The sequence below is a fragment of the Sinohyriopsis cumingii genome, chromosome 6 (assembly GCF_028554795.1).
Source record: "Sinohyriopsis cumingii isolate HCF-2022 chromosome 6, ASM2855479v2, whole genome shotgun sequence".
Classification (NCBI taxonomy): Eukaryota; Metazoa; Mollusca; class Bivalvia; order Unionida; family Unionidae; genus Sinohyriopsis; species Sinohyriopsis cumingii.
In genome coordinates this window covers 164,733,501-164,755,762 of record NC_142966.1, presented here as the reverse complement: position 1 = coordinate 164,755,762, position 22,262 = coordinate 164,733,501, and the positions used below count along the sequence as shown (strand labels likewise).

The window sequence follows — 22,262 nt, the reverse complement described above, 5'->3', positions numbered from 1 at the left end:
CTTCACATTTGAGATTTTTGAGCAAACATTCAACTGAAAATCAAAATATGATATATATTTTATTCAGATTCATATATGGGCGATACTTTAAACAAATATATACAATAGTGTTGTTGGTCTCAAGGTTCAAAACTAAACTGAGGTATTTTATTTTTTTAGAGAATGTCAAATGCCAAACATTATTAATGGCCAATGAAAGTCTATGAGATAATTATCGTAAGAACAAAAAATTAAGGTAATATGATAATGTATCAATGATTTCAGCATAACCAGCGGCTGAACAATTAGCGTGCTGCAACAAAGGAGTGCATGTTCGAATTCTGCCTAGACCAGTCGGTGTTGGCCGCGTTGGGCATTGGGCCTCAATTGTCTCTGCACGATATCATATTTCATGCATTGATGTTTCGTTAAGCACACAAACAAACACTTCAAGAATCTGATTGTGTAGAGCTAATGTTAAAATGTTTTATTTTATTAAAGAACAAAATATGGCAACTAATTCTTTCATCGTGGTTTCTAATATAAACATAATCGAGCTCAGTGAATACATATTGGACGCGTATTATTTTAATTTGTAGAAGATAGCAAAGTGCAATACAATCAATAAAATCTATCATCTAAAGCAATATATGTAAAAATACATGAAACAAATACAAATACTTCCACGTTCTTCCTAGTAAATATATGATGGTTTATTCCTACATTACGCAGAAGTGTTCCTTATCAAGCAGTTCAATTTTTAGAACTCACGTTGTACATTTCCTTAGAAAATACAAATAGTCAATTGGAAAACACCATAAATCTAAATAGCGATACCAATAATAAGAGTACAGTCTGAAATGTAGTTTCAAAATATTTGTTTTCCCTTTCTTTCTTACTTTGTGTCATCCCAAAACCAATTTAAATTCTTATCATACTTCTTCTCAATTAAAGATGAAGGGGGTAGGGCCTATAAGGCCTCTAATTTGGCCCAAATTATAGAAAAATGCTTGATAATGCAAATCAGAAGTAATATTTAATGCAAAGAATACTATCATTCAAGTTAGCGATATGTGCTGTTTACTCGCAGACATGGGTTCGAATCACGAAATATTCTCTAACCTTTATCATAGTATTACTTTGCATTAAATATTCATTATGCCTAGCATTTTAAAGTATTATCCTGTTAAATCTAGTGATAGCCATGTTCCGTTTTGTTGGTTGTATACTTGTAATTATCTGTAATTAATACCCTGATTACTTTCGTAGCATTCGAGAGTGTCTGCTACGCATGAGTGCAAATACCACTGACTTAATAGCATAATGGTTTGGTGATGTGTTCTTAGTGGTGATGAAAGTTGGACTAGTGCGTGCAGGCAAAGTGGTGGTTGCCATTTACTCGCAGACGTGGGTTCAAATCTTAACGATTCTCTGACCTGTAAGTCATTATATGTCGCGAATAAGGTACTAAATGGCATTAGATGTACAAACAGGAAATCCTATGTTAAATGGGTTCATAGGTTTAATATGGGAATGACGATTGAGACCTAAACATGAAATTAGCATGGGCGACCTGACGGCACTGGTCACTGTTTGAAAAATAGCAACAGTGTTGCAAGTGGCTGCTCTTAATCGTGCAGGAACTTGGTAATCCTTGTCGATTTTGACCTCAACACGCGCTGCCTAAGTAAATATGGTAAACTATGTGAAATGTTATTAGGTTGAATAGTATTTATAGTGTCAAATGTCTTAAAAGGTCAAAATGGTTTACGGGGTCAAATGGAAGGTTAATAGTAAAATGGTTCCCAGTTTTGAGCTGAAAGCATAGTCAAACAAAGAAACACCTTTACAAGACAACGACAAAATTGTTTTGCTAAGAGTAAAATAGTATCTTTGCGAGGAATGGGAGGCGCTCTATTAAGGTCCATTGGAGTTTGGTAACCAAAGAGAGTTAACAAACGTTTCATCTCATCGATCTTCTTCTCCTCAAACTTCGTCTGACAACAGGCTCATACAGCGACTTCCACTTCAACAAGTCTTGTCTCGCCACATATATTCTTCCCTTCCTAATAGCCGTATCAGTGATTATTTTATTATTACACGATGTCTTTACATACACGAGGTAGTCCGGAATGAAAAACATCTCAGAAATTAGGGTTAGAGGATTCAACGTGTGTCCACATCTTTTGGTGACAACAGGTGCAACCAAGGAGTAGGAAACTGGTATTTATAGTCCAGTGGAGGATCGAAACAGATTTACATGTTTCACCAATCCAAAATCACGTTACAAAATTCGGAGTCACGAATTGTAAATAGGCACTTCAGCGTTCGTGCACATTGGCCGGTTTGTGGTGCGACTGCAAGGGAGACAATTAGCGCTAGCATTGCAGCTGCGATAACAACCATGGTAATGATTCCAGACGAATATGACTTTAACTTGGATTTAGCCGAATGTCCTCTTCGCAAGAATTTGTACCGGCATCATCATCTCCACCACCAAATTATATGTCCTTACCTTGAGTAAATGTTCTGAGACAGATACAGAAGGAAAAACAAGACTGATTTAACAACAGAAGAAAAAAGCAGAGCAAGCCCTTGTTTTTCAACAAGGACAAGAAAGAAGAAAAGTAGATGAAGAAATAAAGAGAAAGTATGAAGTATGGAAGAAAGACGGAAAACACCAAACGTTTTATGTGCTAAAATTCATTTAAACAGTGGTAACGTATCTGAGACAAATATATCACACCTCTTTAACTCCATGTAAGAAAAGAGACCAGCCCGCGCTAAACATTCCAACTCAGGTATCACTACCTATAATGTTATTACCACTGATAGGCACTAAGCAAAGTCACCACAACGACATCATCCACAATAGAGACGAAGTAGGAATTGGTCATGTCAAGGGTATAAAGCAGTTAAAGATCATCATGTTGTTGTTGTTGTTGTTGTAGGGTTTAACGCCATTTTTCAGCACACGATAGGCTATACATGGCGGCCAATAATAATGGTGGAGGATGAACCCGGGAAAACCCCGGAAAGAACCACCGACCCACGAGAAGCTACCGGCAAGCTTTCTCACATACCCACATTAGCCGAATCCGAGACTCGAACCCACGCAGACAGAGGTGAGATGGCAGTGATCCGTAACGGAAAGCGCTTTAGACCACTCGGCCACTCGGGGAAAGATCATCATGACCAGTCCACAAGTTTGTTGATGACCAAACACCCAATGGTGTTTTCCAAGAGAACCCGTCTCTGCCTAAAATTGATACTACTCACAGTTTGCCAAATCAAGTAAAACTTAAGTCCTATTACCCATCATGTAGGAAATGTATGAATGTGTGAATACGAATTTGCTTGTGTGTATGTGTTTACCAATAGTCTGTAGAAATCAAAACCAAAATACACTTTTCCTTTGGTATATTCATTTTAAAAATGACATTTCCCAACACCTCACCAAAAGTCAATGTTTTCTTCTTATTTCACTCTCTGTCTCACTTTTGAATTTCTTCACCGGCAGAGGTTCTTCATCGTCTGCAATTTATGTTCGCCTTCTTGTCTTGTCTCTCTTGACAGGTATGGGTTTTCTTGATATTCAAAAGCTATGTCGTACTCAACTTCCTCTTGTTTCTTGGATTGTTTCTCTTTTGTCTTCACGCATTTTGTGGAACAGTGTCCCTTCTCCTGACAATGATGACATATATCTTGGCCGCTGTCGCTCTTGTTTTCTGTCTTTCGTTTGCTTTTAAGTGTGTGGGTATTTTGGAGCCCAATGTCCTTTCTCCTGAGTGATAAAGCAATTATTTTGACTTGCATATCGTGAAGAGGTGTATTCCGTAGTCCTCTTCGAAGTAACTTGATTATTCCGCCTTCGAAAGATCTGACCAGAAGCTCAATCTGTGATGGATCATCAATTGTAGTAGCTTGAACGTTGAATGAATCATCGACTCTAACAGACTCACCGTATATATAAATATATATATATATATATATATATATATATATATATATATATATATATATATATATAGTGAAATGAGTGATATGTTGTTTAAATTTAGTCAAATTCAATTTTGCAGTCAGAATGAAAGTATCACACGACTTAATTGAGAATGTAGAAGAAAGTAGTAGGCTACGACGTGGTATGTCACCTCGCGCACTAGCAGATGTCTTGGCTCAAATTCCTGACAGTGATTACAAGTTCGATACGATTGACCCCGATTGAACGCCTTCACCCCATGACCAAGAGAGTCTACCACCATCAAACGTCAGCCAGTAACACCCGAAAAGTGTTACTACATTCAAGAGACAGAAAAACGATTTCCAGAAAGTTTAGAACCACGATTTACACTTACACTGAGAAGTTTAAGGTGTTCAAGCCCGAGGTTTCGCTTGAGAAATCAGAAAGTTTCATCACCAATTTGTGGGATTCCTTGTTAAATACACAGAAACGACGATGCCAAGCCAACAATACAATCGTTTGAAACTTTCCTTTCATCATAACAGTATCAGTCCACTACCTTGATCGAGTTTAGAAGTCCAACATAATTGACACATGTCTATGTTATCGATACAATTCAACACGTTCATCAATTATATGACCAATTTCACATCACCAATGACAAAGCTACATTTTACATGACTCAGGTATCCCCTCCGAAAGGGAACGCTGAATGAAGAAAAGTTTTTTGGGTAGACTACATTAGTAGTACCAAACATATCATCTTCCAAATTAACAACGCCCAAGACGTGATTTATTTAGCTCGACCATCGTCGTCGGATAAACGTAGGCTAACAAGAAGGACCCTGTATAATGAAAAAGAGACTGGAGCAGTATTCGACGATCGGGCCCACTCAAACAAAAAACGTAATTCCAATTTAAGCAGGCGTCAAAGGACGCGGCCCGTGGCTTTTCTCAAATGCAAGAAGTCTTGGCTGCTCACTACACCCTGAAGTAGTGTATGTGCCCTTGGTGTTTCGTTGCCCAGATTTACAAGATAGAACTTTCATTTACGTGTATCATCGCGAAGAACAATTGTATGTCATTATCTGTATCATCGGATTTCTCGGATACTCTCATTACTGCGAGAAATGCGTCGATGTATGACAGTCGGGAGCAACACATTCATTGCGGAAATAGATACTGGTGCTGTTTAGCCCCTAAACACGCCTTTCCGAAAGAAAACAACAGATGCATTGTTCAATCTGCCAGAGAACTTTTGTCAGTCCTACGTGAACAACATTGCAGGAGACAAGGCTCACAGAAGACAAATGCTTGCCAACTGCCGGGATTGTGCTATACTTGTACACACGTCATACGAACCAATATCCCCAAAATCAACGTTCCTCAAGTAGGATGAAAATAATAAAGGAAATTTCATCATTTTTTATTTCAAATGCATGCAAGAAATAAGCATTGACGTTCTAAGTGGTTCATCGAGAGTGCGAGAAGTCCATCGAAGAACCCATATTTTTCATTGAACCCACTGTAGCATGATTCCAGGAGGACGTGAACAAATCTCCATAGGACTCAACACGATTCCCGATTTTGCATGATATATCTGAAACCATATCGACGACATGTGGAGCCAAGATGACTACTATCGTTTTGCTACGGTGATGGTTTACAATTAATCAGGATTGAAAGACGATTTCTTCTGAAATACTATTTAGAAGAAAGTTTCGAATGCACAAATTCATCAGGAACTGAACCAGGTCATTTACGTGTAAGTGGAACAGGTACATGATACATATTCCTTGAGCCATTTGGCATTCCTAAAATGTTTAGAAGGACAGAAATGGCCAAAGGATTTTTCCGCACATTTTCATTACCAAATCCAATCAATCCGCAGTCCTTCCGCATTTGCTTTATGCACACTATTACAAAAACGATAATATGCGCACCAAAGAACGAGAAGCTTTTTATATTTGCTACCGCTCTCACGATTTGGACCCCTTTGACTTTCAGAAAGAAATGCTAAAGTATTGTTAAATCTGACGTGGACGTTATACTTCGTTACTGTGGAAAACTTCGAGAACGGTTCAATAAGCACGGAGCCTACTCCTTAGTGTACCTTAACCCTCAACCTACGGAGCTCTTCATACGTCGATACACGACCAACGATTTGAACTGGCTACATTACTTATTATATATATATGTGTGTGTGTGTGTGAGTGTGTGTGTGTGTGTGTGTGTGTGTGTATGCGCGCACGCCCTCCTCCGGTTACAGGGACGCTTGAATTTATATAAATTCTTCTTATACAGCACTCCATATTGATGCACACTTACTTTGTTCTAACAATAATATAGAAGTGGAGTACGTCCTTTTAAGATTATATTTTATGTTTACATACGTACGATATGACATAGGTTACCGTTGTCAAATTGAAATTAAATGAAATTCAGTGCCACATGAGCTTCCTTATGTGCAGGTACAAGAGTTAGGTGATAAGCATGATAGGGTCATTTTACCCTACATGTATAAGTAGTTAAGTGGGGCACCCTAGGGACAATGGGACTTAGCATTAAAAAGACCCCTGGGCAACTCTAGGGACAATGGAAATTTAACATGGAGAAAAATCGTGGGCAACTCTAGGGACAATGGGAATTTAACACAGAGTTTGGGTCTGTCTAGGGACAAGGGGAAATTAACATGGGAATAGAGTTTGGGCTTGTCTAGGGAAAAGGGGAATTGAATATGTGATTTTTTTTTTTTTTTAAATTTTTTAAATTTAAATTTAAATTTAGGCAATGGAAAGGCTATCTCTTTTCGAGAAATATGGCTGGCCCTGAAAAGGGCCTTTGGGTTTTCTTCTGCTTCTAGTTTCTTCTTTTTCTCCACCAAGTTCTTATTTTGTCTCCAACACTCTTTCTCTTCTTTTCTTTCTTTTTTTTCTCCTGCTCTTCTTTCTTCTTCTCTTCCTCCTCTTCTTTCTTCCTCTTCTCATTTTCTTCTTCTTTGTCAATCTTTTCGTTCCATTTGCTTATTCTTATTCTTTCCTCTTCATCCTCCTTCTCCTCCTTTATCTCTTTCATGACACCACTAATCTTGTCCTTTACCTTTTTTAAGTTATTAATTTCCATCTTTACACGATGGGGACTATAGGAATAATGGTCTTCAACCAGTCTTATCAACATCTGCTCCATCATTCCTAAGTTGTCTAAAACGTCTTGTAATGTTTGTATTTTGTCCATTTGGTTAGAAGCCATCTTCTTTTTTTATTCTTTGCAGAATGGTTTGAACGACGAATACTGTGGTTTCTTATACTTAAAGCGCGTACGTGAAGGAAAACATCCCCCTAAAACGTAAAATTGATCTTACCTAGATCATGACCAAACAACGCGCGGACGTGAAGGAAAACATCCCCTACTTTTTCATTTCATATAATAAAACCCAAACTATACTCTTCACATACGCTAAGAAACAATAAACAAATCCATCATCTACTATCCACACAATCGTACGTGAGCGGGTACAAACACAAACACACAAACACAAACACACAAACACATACGCTAAGAAACAATAAACAAAATCCATAATCTACTATCCACACAATCGTACGTGAGCGCTTACAAAACCCAAACTATACTCTTCACATACGCTAAAAACAATAAACAAATCCATAATCTACTATCCACACAATCGTACGCGAGCGGGTGCAAACACAAACACACAAACACAAACACACAAACACATACGCTAAGAAACAAAAAACAAAATCCATAATCTACTATCCACACAATCGTACGTGAGCGCTTACAAAACCCAAACTATACTCTTCACATACGCTAAGAACAATAAACAAATCCATAATCTACTATTCACACAATCGTACGTGAGCGGGTACAAACACAAACACACAAACACATACGCTCACACTATCTTAAAAAAGAGTTAGTGTTTATATTCACACTACTCTACCTACACATTGGCAAATTGATGGTTATATCTTTTCTAGAGCATTGGGTAGCCCTGAAAAGGGTTTTTTTTTTTTTTTTTTTTTTTTTTTTTTGGAACTTCATGGACACCTGGTTAATGGTGGCACCTTCCAGGCCTGGCGCCACATACACATCTTATCCCCCAGTTACTTTTTACTTTTTTGGGGGAGAGAGCAGAGGCAGGATATGTCGCTTCAGAATCCCAATTTTCGCTCTCTTGGATTCTGAAATTTATTCTTCTTCTCTTCTTTTCCTTCTCCTCCTCCTCTTCTTTGTTTCTTCTCTCCTCCTCTTTATATCTTCTTTCCTCTTCTTCTTCTTCTTTATATCTTCTCTCCTCCTCTTCTTTTTTCTTCTTTCCTCCTCCTCTCTTATCCTTCCCTCCTCCACAATGGCTTCCGCGGCCAGTTCATTCAACAGGCGCCTGGCATATTCCAGATGCACATGAAGTTCCAACAGTTTAGACAGTCTCGTGTTCATTTTTGGTGTTGATCAATCAACAAGGGTAGCTAGACTGCCCAGCGAGTTTCAATTTATAGTGAAAGCGCGGACGTGAAGGAAAACATCCCCCTAAAAAACATAAAATTGATGTTACCTACATCATGACCAAAACAACAACGCGCGGACCTAAAAGAAACACTCACTTTTTTATGCTACCCATCACTATTTTAAATTTTTTTATAAATCACTTCAATAGACTATCCACATACGCAAAGCAATCCAATCTAACCTCAAATCTACACCTCAAACACCAAATAAAGACATCATTTTAATCTACTATCCACACCAATGTACGTGAGCACTTACAAACACACAAACACATACACTCTCACTATCAATAAAGAGTTAGTGTTTATATTCACACTACTCTACCTACACACATTGGCAAATCGATCGTTATTTCTTTTCTAGAGTTTTTGGGTAGCCCTGAAAAGGGCTGTTTTTTTTTTGTTTGCTATGGCATTCTTTTTTAGTTTCTAAGAATGCGATGTCCTCTGAGGATAGACTTTCTGGCGATAGGTCTGCTTCTTCGGAAAGAGAAGAAGAACTCTTTGGTGTCGAAACGGCAATCGACAAAGCCTCTGTCAGCTTCAGGTTGCTGCTGTTGTTGCTGCTGTTGCTGCTGTTGCTGCTGTCTCTGAAGTCTGTACTTCTCTGTCCATTCTTCTTTCTCCCTGTTCATTTCTTCTCTGAAGAGCTCTTCTATCAGGTCTTCAGTGACTTTTAACATTCTCACATTCTCTATTTCTTCTGGCTTCGGTATCAGACTGTGTCTGACCCTATGCAAATTCACGTAGGCTTCGTTGAGTTTAGCTAGTTTGGAGCACATCTTCTTAGGAGGATGAGTCGACAATGGATGGTTAGACTGGAAACAACCCGGTTCTTAAAGTCAAAGCGCGGACGTGAAGGAAAACATCCCCCACACGGTTTTTGAGTCGCAACGTTTAGTGAGTGTCATGAGAGGGATAGTAAGAAATGAAAGAGCATCAATCCAACATTCTTATAGCTAAACAAAAGACAAAGGCATTTTTTCAAAACACAACATTTTTTATTCAAAAATCACTTAACACTAAACAACAACTCTAACATTTTTAACAATAATCCAACATCATAACATCAAACAATTTTTTTCTAAATACAACATTTTTTCCACAGTCTCATCACATTCCATCTTTAAAGTTTCTCCACTAGGTAAAGAGGGATAACAGTCTTCCATGGTTTCTAGTAATCTAGGATGACTTCTCTCAAACTGTTGATTTCTATGGTATTATCGAATTCTGCATACAGGATGACGTTCACCATTTCATCAGGGTCTCGGTCTTTAAACTGAATTTCCACACGAATCTGGCCGGATTTTATAGGGTGGAAATGTCCCTCGTCGCTGCCTTGGTCTGGAGTGAAATCGAAAGCCCACAAAGCGTAGCCTCCTGCATAATCCTCGTACGTAATACCGTGACTGGTATTGGTTCCTAACTGTCCGGTGGCTTCGTACAGGGACAAGTACGATCTCAAGTAATTCTTCTTGGTAAAGTCAGGTTCGAAAGGTCGGGTACACAAGGTCTTGCCATCGCGACTGACTTCGATTTTGGACACGCCAAAGTGTTGAAAGTAGAAAGGATTTTTTTCGGCAGCTCCGTTGAAGGCTGTATTCTCGACGATACCAACGATCAAACGTTTGGGTAACTGTCCTTGGAACAGATGATCTTCGATCATGGATCGCTGTCCCTTGGGAATGGTGAAGGTTTTCACTTCCACGCGTCGTATGGGATACTTGGCGGTCATTCTGCTCAACGTCTGACTGATGTCGTTTCCCACTTTAGGTAACACTTCCACACGGCGTACGTAGAGTCTGGCTTCTAGGATTTTGGTTTTGTAACCGTCACTATCAGCCATCAAATGGAAAGCGGCACTGCTACGATTCAGTCTCAGGCGGACATCCACCCCGTTCAGCAAATACTTTTCTTGCAACCACATGTCCAAATGCAAACGATCCATCATTTCTAAACTTGTGTCGGCTCCCGTGATTCTCTTTCTTCGTTCTACAAATCCATCATTGTTGTCTTTCTTTTCATCAGTTTCCAATATTTCAAACTTGGTAGGTTCGTCAGCTTCCCATACCACACAGGCATTGAGATGAGTGTTCTTGGCATCTATTCCGTACGTCAAGAGATTTTCCAGGTAGGCAAGATAAGGGTAAGTATCCATGCTGATACTGACCAGTTTGTTATTCAAGTACAAGTCCACTCCACTGAACAAGGAATGCATGAAATTGTTGACGGGAGCTACTGCTTCATCGTCTATAGCACCTCCAGTCTTATCTAGAATTTTGACTTTCAGGTACAAGTAACTGCTATTCAGATCGATGTAATCTTCGGGCTGTCCTTTGATTTCAAACTCGATGGGAGCGGAATCGGTCAGTGAGGAGACGGGGTGAAATTCCACCCACTGGGATTCTTACATGGTCATCATGGTGGAGGGCATGGCAAACAGATCCAGTTCCGTCTTGGAACAAGCGCAAGATTCTCGGTGCATCATTTTTTTGTCTCTTTTCTCAATAATCGAAAACGTCTAAGTCCTTGCTGAATGCCTCACTCGGTAGCGTGCAGGGCATTTATAGGTGTTTCTCGTTGGCTTAAAATGTCTTTGCCCGTTTGCAGCAAGACATTTTTGCCTGCCCTCATGAAGGCTTCTTTAGGGTTTTGTTTGTCGATGATGACATTTTGGAGAAATTCTTTGCCTTGCGTCAGTGCCGCATCTTTCAAGGCGTGCAATCCGCGTGTCACCATCGGTTTCAACACCGGGGCCACCGAACGAAAGGCCGATTTTAACATGTCTCCTAAGCCGTGTCCTCGTTGTCGAGCAACCCCTCGGTACACTGGATACATGACTTAAGAGTCGTGAGAGAACCGTTTTCGAAAATGGAGTTTCACCGTGACTTTTCCTTTGGTGAATGGAATATTTTGTCCCAGATCTCCTTTTATAGCAATGTTGACCGTGTCCAAATACGACTTACTGACAGGCAAATAGTGAGGATGGACAAATTCGCGGTGGACGTGGTAAGTGTTTCCACCTTCCACATCAAATTCAGTCCTTGGTTCAGTTCTACCGGGGCACGAAATAACTTGCTAAAAGACTCGTTGTCGTAAACGATGGGTAATTCGTTTTTCTTGATCATGGTCTTTCTCATGTCCATGTCTCCGCCCAACATGTCATACAATTCAGGACAAAATAAAATGGACAGGATTTTACTCCGTTCAAATTTCATCAAGAAGCGACGAGCTGCTTTGTGGTACTCCATGGTGACATTTTTGTTGACATGCTCCAAAGCTTTCAGAAACACGACATTAAACCTGGAGGTTATGGTGCTGACCAAATGTTGACCACTAAAATAATAGCCTGGGGGAATGAACAAGTGATAGGTGGTGTACTTTTGTGTACGGGTTTTCTTGTCATATTTGACATTGCTATCCATCCACTGTTGCATTTGCTCGTCATGAACTTCCACATCAAAACAATTTTGATTGGGAAGGACATTGAGGACTTGGGTCGGGTGAATCATTTCTACTAAAGCCACTTCCCAATGGGCTTCGTGATCTAACTGGATGTCCTGAGGTAATTTGGCCGTGTAACAGCACAACGTGTTCTTGGGAAACACCTCCATGGAACTGTCATTGGGTAAAGTTAAGTAAAATTGGTTTTGGTGACTCATAATTCCAGAGTTCTGTGGCTGTCCGAGGGGTTACTGGACGTCAGAGGCGTGTCTCCGCCCAAAATGGGGTTCTGGTTGTGATTGAAGTGGTGACTGGCACTGGCACTGGACACAAGGTTCCCGGGGTTCCCGTTCGAGGTGAATTTCAGGGATGGATTAGGAAGCAGGTAACCGATGCAACTGCTCAATAAAATGGTCCACAATTGTTTGTCTCCTTGTTGCAAACTCAAATTTGCGATGGCTGCCCCGATGACACAATACACCACGAAGATTTGGCAGAAAAAGACGATTTGCGTTTTAGGCACACGTTCTCCACACCACACCCACAAGGGTTGTTTTTGTAAATCTTGCACAGAAGAACTAGGCGAAGGAGGAGTGGTCGACGTAGCTGCGTCTGCTGTGTGAAAGGGCATGATGGTCACTTCTTCTTTTTATAGTCGATGACTTGCGAAGCATCGATCCAAGAATCAAAACTGGGTGGATATCCTTTCCAACGTACTTTGACTTCTTTGACACGTCGTTTGCCCACTTTACGGGTTCTGCGTTCGAGAATGCTTTCGATGTCCTACACGTCGTCTTCTTTTTTGGTGACACGTTGTAACTCGGGCAAATAAAACGTTCCTTTGAGCACTTCTCCGTTCATGTCTTCCAATTTATAGACGACAGGATGACGGCCATGCACTCGTCCAGTGACGCGAAACAATTCGGTCGTCCAGTTAGGTAAGTAACCTTTGTCGAAAGTGCGTTTGGTTTTGCCAATGCGCACCCAATCTCCTACGGCCAACTCTCCACTTTTCTTGGGGACAGCCCTCGTCGGGGACGTACCGAACAGGCGCTCAAACACCAGCACTTCGTTGTCGGGAGTCACGTCTTGCGGGGCACGTCCGATGCTTCGATGGTAAGATTGGTTGTACGCTTGTACCAGGTGCGGTAAGATGTCGATGTACTTCAGAGTGTGGTGATGCGTAAAATATTTCCACATGCGTTCTTTCAAAGTGTGTTGAAAACGTTCCACGATGCTGGCTTTGGTTTCGGGATTCTCGGTGGTAAAAAAATGAATGTCACGTTTCTTTAATTCTTTTTGGAAAGCTTGGTTCAGAAATTCGGTGCCTTTGTCCGTTTGCCATCGAAGAGGGTGACGACCGCTTTGTTTCAACACCCGTTGCAGGGCTCGCACTAACTCGCTGCTCGATTTGGAAGTCAAGGGCACGACCCAGGCAAATTTGGAAAAGACGTCGATGACACAAAACAAATATTTGTAGCCACGATTGTAGCTGGCCAAATGAGAGACATCGGCTAAATCGGCTTGCCATTGATGATCGATGCCTTCCACTCGGGTGCGACTTCTGGCAAACTTGCGTCGAATGGGTTTGTGTAAAGTGTAGGTAGCTTGTTCTTGTAACCATCGTTGCACTTGAGGTAAACGGAGACTTTTCAGTCGCGTTTTGGCAGCACGATACAATTTTTGAACTCCTGTGTAACCTGCAGGATGGGAGGGATCGTAGTAAATGCTGGCTAAGACTTTTTCCATTTTTTTGTGTTGGTTGGTGTGTTAATAAGACACCCACTCTTGGAGGATGCTACTCTTTTTCTCTTGGGGTATTTTCTTGGATTGCAAGGCTTTGCGTGTGCGGCCAGCAATAGGTGTCGAAGAGGAGAAGGATGTCTGAGCGGGGGATATCGGTTCTTGGTTCACTTCTGTCTTCACTTCTGTCTTCACTTTCTTTTTCTCTTGTGAGGAAGAAGGGGTGGCCATCATCTTTTTAATCCATCCAATTATGGAGGTAGGTGGTGTTGTTAACTTGCGTACTTTTTCTGGTGGAGTTTGAAACCCTTCCTCTTCTTCTCCTTTTTCTGTCTTGGTCACGGGTACTGGTGGTACTGGTACTGGTACTGGTGATGGTGCTGGACTTTTCATCAAGGTCTTAAAATCTTTCAGAGTGGGTAGAGCTGTTTCGTCTAAAGCTTTCTGGTGAAAGAGTTGCAGTCGTTGCTAGAGTTGACCGTACTTTTGCGATTTTTCTGTTTCGGACAAATCTTGGCGATCCATCAAGGACTGCAATTCGTGTTGTAACTGGGACATCTCGCTCAAATGGGGATTGGGAGGTAAATGCGGGGTGCGTTGTTCTTGCCACCGATGGTATTCCATCCATCGTTTGTAAGGTACTAAATCTAGTTTTCGTCCTTCCATGGGGTTGTCAGGGGTCGATTCTGAGATCTTGGAACTTCCGAGGGCCTTTTTATCTTGCTCCCACCAGTCCTCCCAACATGGTTCCCAAGACTCCTTTCAGTATGGGGCCTAACAAGAGAGGTAAAATACCTCCACGTTGCACTAACATCTTCTTTTTTGACGAATGGGAATTTTATTTTGAACCATTTGGCGAAGAACGTGACGATGTTTGCCTAAGCATTGTTTCTGGTGTTTGGACAAAGGGATCGTGCCTTTCAAAACGTTCAAACAACATTCGCACACGGTATCGGTGACCTCTTTGGAGGCTGTTTGAATGAGTTTTTTTCGTAGGGGTGGAGAAGCTTTGGACAGGACAGATAACATGTCCCCATGTTTGTCTAAACGTGGTGGCAGTCCTTTCCTTTTCTTTCCTTGGGGTTTTCTGGAGGGTGACATCTTTGAGTCTTCAGGAGCACCAAAAAAACACTGATACCCGACTTGGTCACAGGCCTTTTTTATACTGGAACGCGTCGCCACTGATTGTCTTTACGTCGTATTAGTTTGAGGACAGGCATGACACGTCGTGCAGGGGTACGTAACGGACTAAATCGAGCCAGTTCTTGCTTGGACAAATCCAGCAAACTTTGTAACATGCCCGATCTTTCTTGAACTTTGATTTTGGGAGAAGGTACTTTGTGAGCAGCAGCCACTGCCACTAAATTGGAAGGTCCTGCCACTGGGGAAGTTCTTTTGGGGGTCATCAACGGAGAAGTTCTTGGTGTGATCAACGTCTCCAAGTACTCTTCAGTTCTGGGTGTCATTAACGGAGAAGTGGACAAACGTGAAGCTGCCGGAGACGCAGTCACCGCCGTGGCAGATCGTGGTTTGCGAGTGTAAGGTTGCGTCCTGGCCGAAGTGCATCTCTTGCGACTAGTTTTCTGTGGACTTTTCTTTTTCTGGGGGATTCTTTTCTTTTTCCGGGGTGGTGGTGGCGTCTGGTCAGAGGAGGGTCCTGCCACTGGAGAAGTTCTCCTTGGGGACCTGGTCTTTTTCTTCTTGGGGCTTCGTTGGACTTTTGTCTTGGGGATAACTTTGGGGGCATTAGGATCCCATCTTAAGAGTGAGCGAATGATGACCCCTCCTAGAGTACCGCTCCCTCCAGGTTTCAAAATGATTTGTTTTTTGGTTTGAGTGTCGATGCGGGGATCGGCCAGTTGGACCAAAGCGACTTTGTTTCGATCGAAAAAGCGTTTGGTTTGATGAGGAATCTGAATGATTCCTTGGAGTAATTGACGTGCTGTCACCGTGAACCATCGTAAGACTTCTTTGAGACTAGCTTCTAAGACACGAGCTCGTGTTTGTGGATCTTTTTCTCGACTGATGCCATACAAGGCACGAATCAATTTGACGGGAAGATGCGACTGAAGGGACGTCATGTTCGCACTGAGAGTGAGACAGACGAAAAAGGGTCTGAGATTTTTATAGATTTTTTTATGGGGAGTGAAATGAAGTCGAGGACGGAGACGTGTACAGGACAGGCCCTCCGTCTTGGCACCAGTGGTGAAACAAGTGGGTACGAAATCGCAAATCCTCGGGAGTCGTAGGTTTCAAATCGACGAGTAAATAGGCGTGTGGAGTTTGAGTGGCATCGTCGTACGCCTGAGTCAACCAAGGCGTTCCTAACTGTTTGGCTAAGACTTGCACTTGCGATTTATCTCGAGGGCTTTTAAACAAGACCACGTAATGCGCATTGAGACTGATGGTGCGATGGGCTTTACTTTGTTGAAACAAATTTTGGGTGATGTAAACGACACTGGCATTACGGTGATGCCCTTTGCGCGTGAACCACAGTTTAATTTCTTCTTCGTCTTCTCCTAACATGTCGTCGAAAATGACCAAATGGGTTTGACGGGAGTCAGAGACGATGCCATCGTCTTCTTTAGGAATGCCTTCCACAAACACGATGGAATCGCCTTGACTTTCTCGCAAGAGGCTGTACGCCGATTGCCACTCTTTGTAACACCACACGATTCGTTGAGGGGGTCGATCGATCAAATGATGTTTATGTTCGATCAAACGTTTGACGAATTCGGTTTTGCCTGAACCGCTAGGTCCAGCAATTAGCATGTTAAAGGGATGGCGAAGATACAAAGCCTCCCAACTGGCACGATCTAAGTGTTCGTCGATGACTTTGACAGTAGAGGAAGAGGGAGCAGAGACAGCAGAGGTAGCCATGGTGTGAGAAATGTCACTTTTGACACGAAAAACAAACAAGACAAGAGTTTATATACTTTTTCAGAACACGTTTATTGAATGTATTTTTCAAACATGAATACGAAAGACAAAAAATACATAAAAGCCAAAGGCTTAAGTACAAGAATAAAAGGCACATGATAACCATGAACGTGGAATAAACACAAGTGTCTGTACAACATGTTTTGGGTAAAGTTCTAACCAGTTCTATAGTAGGGGTAAGGTCACACAAGTGTCCTCCCGAAAGGGTCTTTCAGGCCTGTCCACGACTGTCCTGTCCTGGGTGACGGGTTCTTATGGCACCGTCACTAACACAGGTTGAAAAGTAACTTTTTTCCTTGAATAACTCTCGTGCATACTAGGCCACCTCTTGTGTCCAAGCCTCAAAACCCTGGTCTCGGTGATGTCCAACATTTGACTCCTAACCAATCTGGTTTCTTCTTCGTCAACGACATGGTAAGTTACTTCAATGAACAATGAACTATCGATCTTGCCTAGGGTTCCTTTTCATATACAGACCAATACCGACGTGACCGTACGGTAAGGTGAAGTGATTGGGAAGTCGCACTCGCTTCTGGTATACAATTTGATAGACTTTTTCCAAGGGTCGACTGACGATGTGGTGAGTGGGTAAACGTACAATCTTGTTCGGTTGATAGGCGGTCACTTCAAAGTTTCCATCCTCTCCGGATTGCAAGGCTTCTTTCAATACCCCAAAGTTGACTACTCGACCGGTACGATGATTCAGAGTCAGTCCTTTCACTTTGCACGTCGTGTGCACTTCTCCTTGTTTGTCCCGGTATTCGTAGCCGTAATTTTTGGGACCACCACTGACGAAACTTAGAATCTTGTCGTCGGGATGCTCGTCTGTCCAGGCTCCTAAACGGTCTCCTTCGATGTCAGGGTGCTGTTGACTCGGGTGATGGATGTAAATGCAACTGTCCGTGTCAAAGTACAGGACGCGATCTTCTAACAGTTCTTAAGCTTCGTACAATTTTAAGCGAGCATGAGCTGTCACGTAAGCCGCAATGATGACATTTCCAAAAGGGTCGTCTTGTACAAAGTCCAGATCTTCTTCGTAATTGACCAAGATCAAATCCTCTCGAACGACGTCCACGTGTTTCATGTATTTGGTTTTGTCGTGAATCATCTGGAAGTAGCGGGAAGGTTCTGTCAAATATTCCGTCTTGGGTAAACACGGTCGTTGTGCCATTTTACCCCACAAGCAATTTAACATCACTTTGGCAAACGATCGCCTGCCTTCGTTTTTTTCGATGTGGTCTAAAGAGATGCCTTCTTGTTCGTAGTATTTCTCTTTGAATTGTATTTGGTCTTCGGGAGTGTGACACCAGGAAGGATAGCCGCTGGCTTCTTGTTTCAGTTCCAAAAAGGCATCCACGTAGTCGGCGAAAATGCCTTTCTGAGTAGGGTCACCCTTGTGGTACTGTTGTGTCTTGGGAAAGTGGCAAATTTCGTACACTTCTAACAGTTGGTATCCCATGTCCAGAGCTTTGAACAATTCCACGCTGACCCAGGTTCCCGTCAAGGCCCGTTCTTCCTGGCTGTGATGGCAAGGTTGGTCCTGGTTGCACGTTTCGGCACAAGTACGGCACAAGGGAAACATCAGTTTGCCTTGACAATGGTGAGGTAAGACGGGATGGTATAGGTTCGTGTGAGGCAAAACTTTACACTTGATCAAGCCTTCGTATTGTCGAATGTTTTTCAGGTCGATGTGTTCCGTCAGCAATTGCGGGTGCCCTACAGGAAAGCGACAATATTTGCACACGTAGGGTTACAGCGAACACGTCCAAGTATTTGATTTCTTCTCCTTTCTCTTCGTCGGCTTGGTACAGCAAACAGGTGGCATTGGTCCTTCCTCCGTACAAACTATCCCTCGGGTTCAGCGGGTCCATGAACTGGTAACTTTCCACGAGGCGTTTAAACTCGGGATCGGTTTTCATACGGTGATCGTATTCGTGTTCCCACATTTCCACCACTTGGTATCCTTGCTGTTCTAGCTTTAGGCGTCGCTGACAAGTGTCCTGGTACAGGTCTTCCATGGTCCGTTGTAAAAACTGATTTTTAGTGTCACGGTCAGGGGTAGCAGACCGGACATCCGTGAAATAAGCAACCGTTAAACTCGTACACGATCTTGGGGTTTTCTAAGTCCCAGCCATCGACCGAATACGTTCCGATGGTCTTTTCGCCTCCTCCGTTGCGGGCATGCTGAATCCATTTGTCTTCCTTGTCGCACAAGTAATGTAACCAGCGTAGGGCTTTGACCGAGTATTGACGTTTGACAAAGTGGGTCGTTTGAGGACTGATGACAGCCACGGTGTTTTCAGGCATGAATCGTTGGCGGTACACTAAGGAACACGCTTTGGCAATGGTGCAAGCTTCTTTCAAAGGATCGACCCCTCCGTGTTCCATGAACAGTTCTCGAAATTTTCCACAGCAACGTCGTAAAATGTCCACGTCGGAACGACAATACTTTAGCATTTCTTCCTGAAAGTCGAAAGGGTCCGAGGCGTGAGCTTGGTACCAAGCGTAGAAAGCTTCTCGTTGTTCGGTACGCATGTTGTCAGGGTCGTAATAGTGAGCCTCAGGCAAATGGGGTAGAACGGCATGTTGATTGGCTTCCGTATTGAAAAAGTGTGGAAAGTACCCTTTAGCCATTTCTGTCATTCCAAACGTTTTAGGCATTCGGCTCAAAGGCATGGCCAAGTAACTCATCGAATCTTTAAACTGTACTTGTCCCACTTGCATGAAAATGATCTTGGCTCCGTTCAAAATCACTTTAGGACGTTCGGTGCCATGTTCCGTATAGTACCTCAAAAGAAACTGTCCATCGTATCCGGAGAAATTGTGAGCCATCACCGTGGCATGACGATGACAATCTCCGTAACGTTCGATGTCCTCTTGGCTCCACGTCTTGTCGATGGGGTCTAAGACCCATTGGGCAAAATCGGCTAACGTGTTTGGTCCCCGAAAGATTTTTTCACGCCCTCAGGGAATCTTGCTGCAGTGAGGGCAATGACTGAAGATAGGTTCTTGAATGCACTTCTCGCACGCTCGATGAGCCACGCAGAAATTAGGAATGTGAATGCCGGTCTCTTGCATGCATTCGAAATCGAAAAAGATGAAATTGCCTTTCTTCTTGTGACCGTCCTCTTTCTCTGGTGGGGGTTGGTATTTTTGCACGTAGCATTCGTGTTCCAAGTCCACGATGTGGTGACAAATGTGACATTTTTTCTTTCCTCGACATACGTGTTCCTTGGCATTGTTGGTAAGTATGCCTTGTCCACACGTAGGGCACAATCTCAGGAGTTGACAAGCACATTTCTTCTGTGAACCTTGTGTTTTCAAATGTTGCTGGTAACAGGCAGGGCTGACAAACGTGCGCAGACAAGTCGAACAAGGCACTGGTTCTTCGCTCAGACAGGGTGGAGAGGCCAAACATCCTGGGCATTTCAATCCACAATGCTTGTGTTGCTCTCGATTGTTATAACCATAATCACAATTCTCACAATAATAACTGTATCCCAGGAATCCGGTGATACTGGTAATGGTATCGAAATGGTCATCGTGATGATAGACATGAATGTATTTTCCGTCCTTAAAATCCTGGCCTCGAAGCAACAGAGACCCGCGCATTTCTTGAGGGTGCACTTTCAAGGTGTAGCGTGGAGCTAGGGCATCTTGCAATTTTTGCATCTCAGGAATGCCACAGGGTGTGTCTTTGGACAGGCCAGCTTGTTGCAACAGGAGTTCTGCTTCGTTTCGTTGTTTGGTTCGGTTCGATTTTCGAATGTTCTCCCAGGTTCTTTTCCATTCTACCGTGTCGTTCTTGTTGGCATAGGTTCGTCCCACCACGATGGCACGGGCTAAACACATCTGGTCTTGAGGGTTGTTAATTCGGACGAGACTTGTTTTGGTGTTGCGAAGGTCGTCCACCAATAACATCTTTTTTCGTCCTGTCCCTTGAGGAAGAGAGACGTGAGCCATTTTCAGTGTGGCTTTACCATCGGTGATGCCAAACTGGTCATTAGATTGTTGTACGTGTTGAATCTTGTCCATGACTTTGGAAGGGGTCAGTTCTGCGGGTCTGCTAAACTCGATCCAAACAGGGGATTTCAAACCGTCGTGATCTATGGATAGTGTCAAGCGATCGTCTTCTTTGGGTTGACATTGTCGCTTGAGTGCAGTGAGCAAAGAATCCCACATCTCGGTGATAAACCCTTCTGCTTTCTCCAAGGGTACGTCGGCCTTGAAATCTTTAAACTTCACCGTGTAGGTGTAAGCCGTGGTTCTAAATTTTCTAGAGGAGCGCTTTTCCGTCTCTCGAATGGAATAGTATTTTTCAGGGTTGACTAAGGGTGACGAACTTGGTTTAGAGGGTTCGGATTCTGGTTCACTCATGTCCTCTTCAAAATCACTGGCATGAATTTGTGCCAAGATTTCATCCCTGGTACGAGGCGATAGATCACGTTTCTGCCTCTTACTTTCTTCTTCTTCTTTCTTCTCGAATGAATAGGATCGTTTCATCTTGAGTGCAAAACGTCAAATGACTCAAGTTCAAACACCATAGACTAATTTATAGTCATGGCAAACCAGCGTATATAAAAAGGGTGTGTCTTGTCCTTTCACTATTCATTTCACTCTCAAACCGAGGAGAACGATGGAAGAGACTACCCAGATGGAACGTTTCCTCAGAGCTTTGCGAGGGGTCATTAGAAAATTCTCTTCAGACCAGCCGACGGACTACTCTCCTTCCTTTCGAGATAAGAGTCAGGATACTTGCTATATCTGTCAGAAGAAAGGGCATTGGTCTTCAGTGTCCAGACCGTCAAAAAAAAAAAAAAAAAAAACAGGGGCTAAAAAAGACAAAAGTCAAGATACCTGTTATTATTGTAAAGAAAAAGGACATTGGTCTCCAGATTGCCCAAAAAAGAAACAAGAGGAGTCAGAAGAAAAGAAGGATTCTTCAGAAGAAGAGAGGGATTCTTCGAAAGAAGAGAGGGATTCTTCAGAGGAAGAAGAGGAAGAAAAAAGACAATTCTATTTAAAAGAAGCAAAGAAACAGGAGAACAAAAGAAGAAGGGAAGAAAGCGAGGAGGAAGAAGAAGAGGAAAAGAGTGTGACGGTGAAGAAATTCAAAAAACAGAGAGACTAAACAAGGAGAAAGAAGAAGTCAATGAACTTTTAATTAAAGTGTTCTGTGGTGAATTGTGAATTGGATTGTAACAATGGATAAAAGAATACATGAATGATATAAGGTAAGTGTCTTTGAGTTTTGATTTTAAAATAAGAAGCTACACTCACGCACTCATACACAGACACGTACTATAAGGGTAAAATGGGTTGGGTTTATTTTTGAGTTATTGGCAAATTGAAATTGTATTTCTTTTCGAGAAATGTGGGTGGCCCTGAAAAGGACCTTTTATTTTGGTGTAGGGGTGAGTTTAACCAATCAACTTTAACTGCCTTAAGCCTTTGCCACGGCCAAGGCCTACTTCTGATGATTGGGTTGAAATCACTAAGGGTGGTACGACAGGCTTAGTCACAGGGTTGGCGTGTTTAGCTCGGGAAGGTCGTATTCTCTTCGGTCGTGATAAAGAAGTCTGATACATTTGTTTCAGACTTCTTAACTCCGCTAAAATGTCCAACAGTACCGTAGCCGTTTGATTTTCACCCTCTTGTTTCTTTGC

General features: G+C 42.4%; 1 protein-coding gene across 3 annotated transcripts in view; it reads left to right on the top strand.

The window, feature by feature from the left end:
• Positions 1 to 22,262, top strand: part of LOC149798459 (uncharacterized) — a 134,147-nt gene that overhangs the window by 30,083 nt on the left and 81,802 nt on the right. The gene's annotated exons all lie outside the window — the stretch shown is intronic.